Source organism: Eublepharis macularius, chromosome 2 (genome assembly GCF_028583425.1).
Source record: "Eublepharis macularius isolate TG4126 chromosome 2, MPM_Emac_v1.0, whole genome shotgun sequence".
Lineage (NCBI taxonomy): Eukaryota > Metazoa > Chordata > Lepidosauria > Squamata > Eublepharidae > Eublepharis > Eublepharis macularius.
Genome location: NC_072791.1, coordinates 48,315,700 through 48,324,714, shown reverse-complemented (window position 1 = coordinate 48,324,714; position 9,015 = coordinate 48,315,700). Strand labels below are relative to the sequence as shown.

The 9,015-nt window shown below is 38.2% G+C and overlaps 1 protein-coding gene across 1 annotated transcript in view; it reads left to right on the top strand.

The window, feature by feature from the left end:
- The first annotated feature begins 5,084 nt into the window (after positions 1-5,084).
- The window catches only part of MIPOL1 (mirror-image polydactyly 1), a 270,727-nt gene continuing 266,796 nt past the window's right edge, over positions 5,085-9,015 (top strand). The window contains exon 1 of the mRNA XM_054972227.1: positions 5,085-5,163. The gene's annotated coding sequence lies outside the window, so the exon portion shown is untranslated. The remainder of the gene's footprint in view (positions 5,164-9,015) is intronic.

Genomic DNA, 9,015 nt, shown 5'->3' with positions numbered 1-9,015 from the left:
ATAAGGTAACTGTTATACTCAAATATCCATTATATACTCTTTACTTAAGCTATATATTGTAAATAATATCTAACTAGCTTAATCTTATATATCCATAGTAAAACATCTATTATTTCATACTCTATAATTTTTAATTTGATCATAACCCCAATGGTAGCTTAGATTTTAATAATTAAATTCCCCCTTTCCCGGTAAAGTCACTTCTCTCTTCTTCTATTACATTTCAGTAATTCTCGAACTGCCACAGTTCCCCTTTCATGTCCCATTTTTTTCTAGATATTGTTTCAATTTCTCCCAATCTGCATTAAATTGTCCTGGATCAAGATCTTTAAGTTTTCTTGTCATTTTGTCCATCTCAGCCATGTACAGCAATTTGTAGATCCAATCTTCTGTAGTTGGTATTTCTTGTACTTTCCATTTCTGCGCATATAAAAGTCTTGCTGCTGTAATCATGTAAAATAACAATGTTCTATACTGCATTGGAACATCTTCCATTCCCAAGTTCAGTAGCAGCAATTCTGGGTTCTTATTTATTTGGGTTTGCAAAACCTCATTAATTACTTCAATTATATCTCCCCAGTATTGCTTCGCTACCTCACAAGTCCACCACATGTGGTATAATGATCCTTCATGTTTTTTACATTTCCAGCATTTATTCGACATATTAATATTTCCTAGCACAATTTTCTTTGGTGTCAAGTACCAACGATAAATCATTTTGTAGACATTCTCTTTAATACTTGTACATGTCGTAATCTTCAAAGTCGTTTTCCACAGGTATTCCCACGCCTCCATTGTTATTTCTTTGTGAAAATTTATAGCCCACTTCACCATCTGGACTTTTACTGTCTCATCCTCTGTAAACCATTTTAAAAGTACTTTATAAATCCTTGAAATTTCCTTTTTACCTTCTTGAAAAATTACATCTTCTAATTCTGAGTTCTCCATTCTTATTCCTCCTTTCAAACAATCCGAATTATAAAGATCTCTGATCTGTCTATATTGAAACCATCCATAACATGGAGACAACTCCTTCTCTGTTTTTATTCTCAATTTTGAAAATTCTACTCGTGTTATCTCCTTGTAAGTTAAAGACTGCTGCTCATTATCGACAGTTCTCGGATCTATTACTTCATGCGGAACCACCCAGGAAGGAATTCCGTCTTGTAGGTAATTTTTATACTTCTTCCAAATTGTGAAGAGGCTTCTCCGAATATAGTGGTGTAAAAACATAGAATCTGCTTTTACTTTATCATACCACAAATATGCATGCCATCCAAATATTTTTTTATATCCCTCCAAAGCCAGTAATTTGCGATTCTTCAGCGTCATCCATTCTTTTATCCATGCCAAACATATTGCTTCATGATATAGTCTTAGATTGGGCAGCTGCATTCCACCTCTCTCTTTGGCGTCCTGTAATACTTTCATTTTCACACGGGGTTTCTTGCCTGCCCACACAAAGTCCAATATTTTCCTTTGCCATTTTTCAAATTGTTTGGAGTCTCGGATAATTGGAATTGTTTGTAACAAGAACATCACTCTTGGCAATACATTCATCTTTACTGCTGCAATTCTTCCCAACCATGACAAATTTAACCTATTCCATTTTATCAAGTCTCGCTCTATTTGTATCCACAATTTCTCATAATTATTCTTGAATAGATCTATATTTTTCACAGTCAGTTCAATACCCAAATATTTTACCTTATTTGTTACTTCGCAGTCCGTTACTTCCATTAGTTCTTGTTGTTTCTGTTTGGACATATTCTTACATAGTATCTTTGACTTCCTCTTATTTATAAAAAATCCAGCCAAGTCTCCAAATTCCTTTATTTTCTCCATCACCTTCGGCATATTCTCAATTGGATCACCCACAATTAACATTATATCATCCGCAAACGCTCTGACCTTGTAGGAAAACTCTTTTATTTTTATTCCTCGGATTGCATCGTCTTCCCATATTTGAATCATCAGTATTTCCAAAACCAAAATGAACAACAATGGTGACAAAGGACAACCCTGTCTTGTACCTTTACCTATTGTCAATTTTTTAGTCACATCATCATTCACCACAATTGCTGCACTCTGTTCCCTATAAATTTCTTTCACTGCTCGTATGAACTTTTCTCCCATTTGCAGCTTTTCCATAGTGGCAAACATAAAGTCCCAGTTCAAGTTGTCAAATGCTTTTTCAGCGTCCACGAAGAAGAAACCAACTTCTCTATCACAGCGCTTGTCGTAGTATTCAATAGCGTTTATAACTGTCCTTAAGTTATCTTTGATTTGTCTATTTGGCAAAAATCCAGCTTGCTCCTCCACAATAAATTCAGACATCCATCCTTTTATCCTCTCAGCCAAAATCTTCGCAAAGATTTTGTAATCATTGTTCAGCAACGAAATTGGTCTATAATTTTTAACATTGGTCAAATCCTGTTCCTCTTTAGGAATCAATGATATATTAGCTTCTCCCCAAGTATCAGGGATCCTCTGATCTCGCATAACTCCACTAATCACTTCTTTTAGGAACGGCACCAGTTCATTAGCCATTACTTTATAAAATTTAGCTGTTAGTCCATCCGGGCCTGGTGCCTTTCCTAATTTTGTTGACTGAATTGCCTCTTTTATTTCCTCTTCCGTCACTTCCCTATTCAATTTTTCTCTCCAACCTTCAGAAATTGCAGGGAGCTTCATCTTTTCCAAATACCTCATTATAGAATCTTTATTCACTTCCTTTTTTTGGTACAGCTTTGCATAAAATTTTAAAAAAGCTCTACTAATGGCTACCTGCTCCAAATATATCTTATTCTCGTCACAAATTTTATTTATGATTCTCTTCTCTTTTCTTTTCTTCAGTTGCCACGCCAAATATTTCCCAGGCTTATTTGCACCCTCAAATGACTTCTGGTTCATTCTCCTAAGATTCCATTCCAATTCTTTGTTATTCATTGCCGTCAATTGTTCTTGTAGGATTTTAATATCCTGATATATCTTCTTTTTTCCTGGTCTCTTCTTAAGTTGTATCTCTTTGGCTTTTATTTTCTCCATAATCTCTAACCTCTTCTCCTCTTTTTTCTTTCTAGCTCTTGCATTTAAATCCATTAGTATGCCTCTAGTCACTGCTTTATAAGTGTCCCATACCTTATTAGTCGAAACTTCCTTATTCATATTATGTTGTATAAATAATCTGGTCTCTCTTCGCAACAATTCAATGTTTTCTTCTTCTTGCAAAAGATCTTCATTTATTCTCCATCCTTTTATTTCTTTTCCCAAATCTCCACATGATTGGGTTATGATCTGAGCCTACCATAGGCATTATTTCCACATCTTTAGTCCATAACGCTAAGTCTTTGGAGGCCCAGATCATGTCAATTCATGATAAAGTGAAATGTCTTGCAGAGTAAAATGTATATTGTCTAGTTTTAGGATTCTGTCTCCTCCACACGTATTCTAGAGTCTCTTGTTCCTTTATTGCAAAAAAAGACTTTGGTAGTAATCCTCTTTTCTTTTGTGCAGTTCCAGATTTCTTATCTTCATCCAAGTTAGTAACTCCATTGAAGTCTCCAGCTAAAATTATCTGATCGTAAGATAGTTCATCCAATTGTTTTCCCAAGTCCTCAAAATTTTTTTCTTTTGCTCCATTAGGTGCATATATTCCAATCACCAACAATTTCTTTAAATTCCACATAATTTCCACTGCTAAATATCTAGCTTCCACATCACTCACTACTAATTTTGGCTGCAATTCTTCTTTTATATACAATACCACACCTTTTTTCTTTTTTTTGAAGCAGCCACAAATTCACTTCCCAATTTTGCAAACTTTAAGTATTTTATATCTTGCTTTTTAATATGAGTTTCTTGCAAACATACAATATCACATTTTTGTTTCAATAGCCAGTGGAAGATATTTTTTCTCTTATTAGGCGAGTTAAGTCCATTTACATTCCAAGATATTATTTTGCACTCCATAATCATAATCTTGTTGTTGGTAAGTCCTTTTCATTGTCTCTGATGAACTTTTCCATCTCCAATTCAGATCTGATGCGCTTTTTAGCTCCTCCAAATTCGAAGGACAGTCCTTCTGGTATTTCCCATCTGTATCTTATCTTCATGTCCTTCAAAATCTGGACTAAATCTTTATATTTTTTCCGATCCAATAGCACCGATCTGGGCAATTCCTTCATAATAATCACCGCCTTGCCGTCGACCTTTAATGGATCCTGGAATTGTTTACTCACAAACATTTCTCTTGTGTTTCTAGTCATGAATTGCACAATCATATCTCTTGGTAATTTCCTCTGGGTCGCAAATCTTAAATTTATTCTGTATACCACATCTAGGAATTTATTCTGTATACCACATCTAGGAAAGCCGCAATTTCATCTTCCTCTTTCCCCAGGTATCCAGCCAAAACTTCTGTAATCTGTTCTTGGGCAGATTTTCCCTCAATTTCCGGCAAACCACGAAATCTCAGTTGTTTCTCCATATGTTTACTTTCTGCGACAGCCATTCTGCCTCTCATCGCCCTCATCTCAGTTCGTTGCGTGTCTGCTAGGGTATCCATTGCATTTTCTACTACATTAACCCTTTGCTGTGTGGCTTGCAAGTCGTTTTGTATTTTTTCCATACCTTTCGTCAGTTCCGCCAGTTCCTTCTTAAGTGTCTCTTTAAACTCTTTCGCCATCTCTTGTATCATATCTTTAACTTCTTTATTTCCTTCTGAAACTTTTTTATCCAAGCTTTCAGTTGCTGCTTGCCACTCCTTTTTCGACATCGTGGGGCTAGCTTTACCTCGCTCCCACGAGTCCGCTCTTTTTCTTAACTCCGTGGCATTTAACTTTGTATACTTTTACTTTTGAAAGTCCCGAATTTAATTTATTTCTTCAAAAAACACATTTACACAATCCAAAATGTGGGGCGTCTTTTCTCTATGGTTATTTCAACTATACTTCTAATCCAAGATGGCCTACTTCCTCTTCCGCTGAAGCCACGACCTTTCCCTTCTTCAAAATGGCGTTCTTCTGCTTCCTGTCACATAGAAAAGGCCGCTTCTCTCCAGCTTCTCTATCGTTCTGACGTACTTCCTGTTCCTCTGCCACACACAGCAATTCTCGTGATGTTGAGACTTTCCCACAGTCCACTATCTCTTTCTCTCCGCAGGTACGTAAACAATAATCAGCTTTCTCTACTAACTCCGTTATACATAGTCCTTTTTAAAAACTTTTCCTTGCCGGAATTTCCCCTCCTTGTAATCAATCTGTGGCAGTTTTTAAATTCGCTTTAGTACTTTGTTTCTTAAAGTAATCTGTCCCGTTTCAAGAGATAGTAATCTTTACCTTCTTAGTCGTTTTCACGGGTTGTAATCACTGTTTCTGTATTCAATTCACTTCAAGTCCCCTTGTCCCTGTATGAAGCTTGGGCATGCAGGTCTTATGCCAACCAAATTGGCTCCAAAACTGCTGTAGAGATCTTGGCAAAACCTTTCTTTGGGTGGGACCTCAAGGGACGGGAGAGAGTCCGTTGCGCAGGACCCCCCCTCGCCCGAGATCAACGCGCCCTCAGGTTCTTGAGCGTTCTACGCCTGTTCTCCGCCTGAGAACAGTTGGCTACGGGCAAATCATCGCCCCTCTAGCCTCCAAAACAGCAGCCCGGACAGCTCAGCTCTTAGAGCTGCGTTAGACCTTCATGGATCCCAAACCGGAAGTCAGTATGTGTATGAAATTAATGTATTCACTGAGGGTCATATATTTGATTTCACAGTGGCTTCTCTGTACCATACAAAATTAGCTCCATAATTATAAAAGTACAAGTCTAAAGTAATTTGTTCTTTCATCAGCCTGTTATAGCTCAGAAACTGAGGGGCTTAGCAATTTAAAACAATTATACACACTGAGTTTGCTACATTTCCTATGTGTGAAACTTTTTAATGTAAAAGATCTTGAATCTCTATATTTTTGTGGTTAATCTTGATCTTGAGTGTGTTATATTTCAAAGCAAACGTTAGCTCTGGATAGGTTGTTCAGGTATACCATTTAAGGTTAATTGTTTTTCTTCAGCTATACTGTGGTGCAGGTAAAGATGTAAAACTGGCACAATCCATTACGCACTGGAGTTTTACATCCAGTGAATTGGCTGCATTATGATATCTAATGATGTTTTCAGATGTTGTTATTAAGTTGCTCATTAATTAGAGAAGATGTTTTCAAAGAGAAGCTGTATTTTGTATAAATCCTGCAAATTTGCACTAGTTTGTTTTGCACAATTTATTCTGCTTTTGCTGGGGGAAATATCTGCAGAATGATTCTGGAAATTCTGCTCTACCAGTGTTTTGGCTTCTGCAAATTTACAAGGATTGTCCATTTAATATTTTCAGATGTCTTTCCATATCTGAAGGCTAGAGGCTAAAAAGAAAACATTTAGTTTTATTGGTGTGTGCGTGCCTAACACCAAAATCCCTGCTTATGCACTTTTGGAATATTCATCGTTCTAATATAACTTGTTGGCCCTCCAATTTCAAACAATCCCACGGCTTTCCCAGATCAGCAAATGTGAGCCTCCGCTTTTTTTCTTCTCAGCAAGCAAGCAAACTCCTCTTAGATTTTTCTAGCTTGGCCTCTAATCCCTTGAAATCCGGACACAGCCTGACCCTGAAAAGTGTGTGAGAATAACTAGAAAAGAAATACCACCTCAAAAGACAACCACTTGTCCTAACTCTTCTTCCCCTTAATTGGCAACATCTCAAGCCCATCTATAGGTAATCAAGAGATTTATTGAGAGAAAATGTTTATGTTGCATAAGAAGGTGATACAGGTCATGCTGCATAGCAGATAAAACTGCCTAATTTTATTTATTTATTAGTTACATATTTATGTCATTTATAGTCCGCCTTTCCCACTGAGACTCAAGGCGGATTACACAATGCGAGATTAGTACAGTCAGTATCAAGGACGTTTCCATAAACAATGCCACAGGTAAATACAAGTTTACAAAGACGTAGCATTAGCAAGAATCCAATACATTAGCATTACAGATAAAAACCAAATACGCACACACCAATAAAACCTTGAGCGCAGAAACAGCCAGCAGGCTGAAGACTAGAGTTGGTGCATGAGAACCTATGGAGGAGATGGTCCTTGGCGGTGTGCTGTGTTGTTACAGGTGCATCAATACATCTCTGATATAAAGAGACATTTAATATAAAAGGAAAGGGTCACATTCTTTACAACATAGAAGTGGCAAAAATGCTGCAAATTATTGAAGGAACTTTGATACCCAGGCTGTGCAACTTAGTGGTTAGATGTGACTGCACATGATCAGTCATGGAGTTCTCTTTTATCACCACTCATGATTAAGTCACTTACCCTACCATGTTTAAAACACTAAAGCATAGTCTACACAAGCAGTAAATAAAGCGGTAATCTGTCCTTGGGCTTTATGACTTCATAGTGTCGGTGGGGGTTTATGTGACTAAATACTCAATACAAGAAACAAATAATGGAAACTCATGCTGTAGAAGAGGGATTCTTCTTGCCGTTCTAACCTTCTTTTGCAGACAGGAAGCTTTTTTAAATAGAAGCATTCTATCATAAGAATGTGTTCAATTTTGAAATAATTTGGTCGTAGGTTTGCCTTATCATTTGTTGTGTAGGAAAGATAGTCCTGAAATAAACACTAATGCTACAGGACCTCAGTCAGGTGAAAACATGGTGAGTGGTTATCAGTGCTGTCTCTAATAGGAGGATATACATAGAATTCATTACTAACAAACGTACCCAGTGAACAGTCCAGTGAAACCTCTCTGGTTCCACTATCATCCTTCTTGCATCTAATGATTGCCCACATTGATGGTTGAAGAAGGGTCTAATGGCAGGAATGTGGTACAATTGTCCCATCGATATCTAGATAAAGATTGCTTAGCAAGGCTGCAGATCAAGTCTTAGTGCCTTGCCTAGCTGTAGCCCAGGTGTTGGGAAAAAGGGCAAGTTCAAGGCTTAGGGCCTCCTTTCTTAAAGCCTACCCCCCTCACTCACACACCTTGGCTTAAGCAACTAACTATTTATTACTACAGGAAAATTACAATTTTGCACCAGTGTAAGGTGATCCCCACCTCAACTCCATTCTTCTCCACGAACCAAAGGTCTAATCGTGCTGTTTCCTGTTGAAGCTCTTCCAGCCACAGTCCCTCAGAAGCACATCTCCAGTGGGAAGTAAAGTTCTCAGGGACTCTTTCTTCACCATCCGAGAGAAGAAATCAGCCCCAGTTCAAAGATAGATGGTCTGGGGGCTAACCTCCTCCAGAAGATGTGATGTCCAAAAAAAGAGGAGAACCCACACCAGACAAAGCTTCTTCAGCTGAGGCCTTCCAGTAACCCAGTCCTCAGAGAGACCAAAACAGACTAGGCCCCTTCCTCCACTCCCTCCCAGTTCTCTATTTTTTTCTTTCAGTCACTTCTATACACCCTCCTCCCAATTAGGGTTGCCAGCTCTGGGTTGAGAAATTCCTGGAGATTTGGGGGGGGGAGACTGGAGAAGGTGGGGTTTGGGGAGGGACCTCAGCTGTGTATAATGCCATGGAGTCCAGCCTCCATAGTGGCCATTTTCTCCAGGGGAACTGATCTCTGTTGGCACTGATCAGTTGTAATTCTGGGAGATCTCCAGCCACCACCTGGAGGCTGGCAACCCTCCTCCCAATATGCAAAGTAAACCCTTTCATTACTCCACCCAAAATCATATATCCTCAAAGCTCTACATAGTTATGAAGCCAAACCAGCACGGGACTGCAGAACTGCTGGTATCTATTAAAACTGTCTGTTGGCTTTTATTGTCCAGGATGGCTCCAGAGGGCAAGTGGTGATGCTTTACTCATGTGCCCTTTAAATCAATAGACAAAACAAATGTATAATGTTCTCTGTGTTCTTATTACGTTGTTGCAGTCCTTTTGTGGAGAAAGTTTGAAATGTCAGTATTATTGATGAAGGGAAGTGCATCATTGACATCCTAAGTGATGTTCCT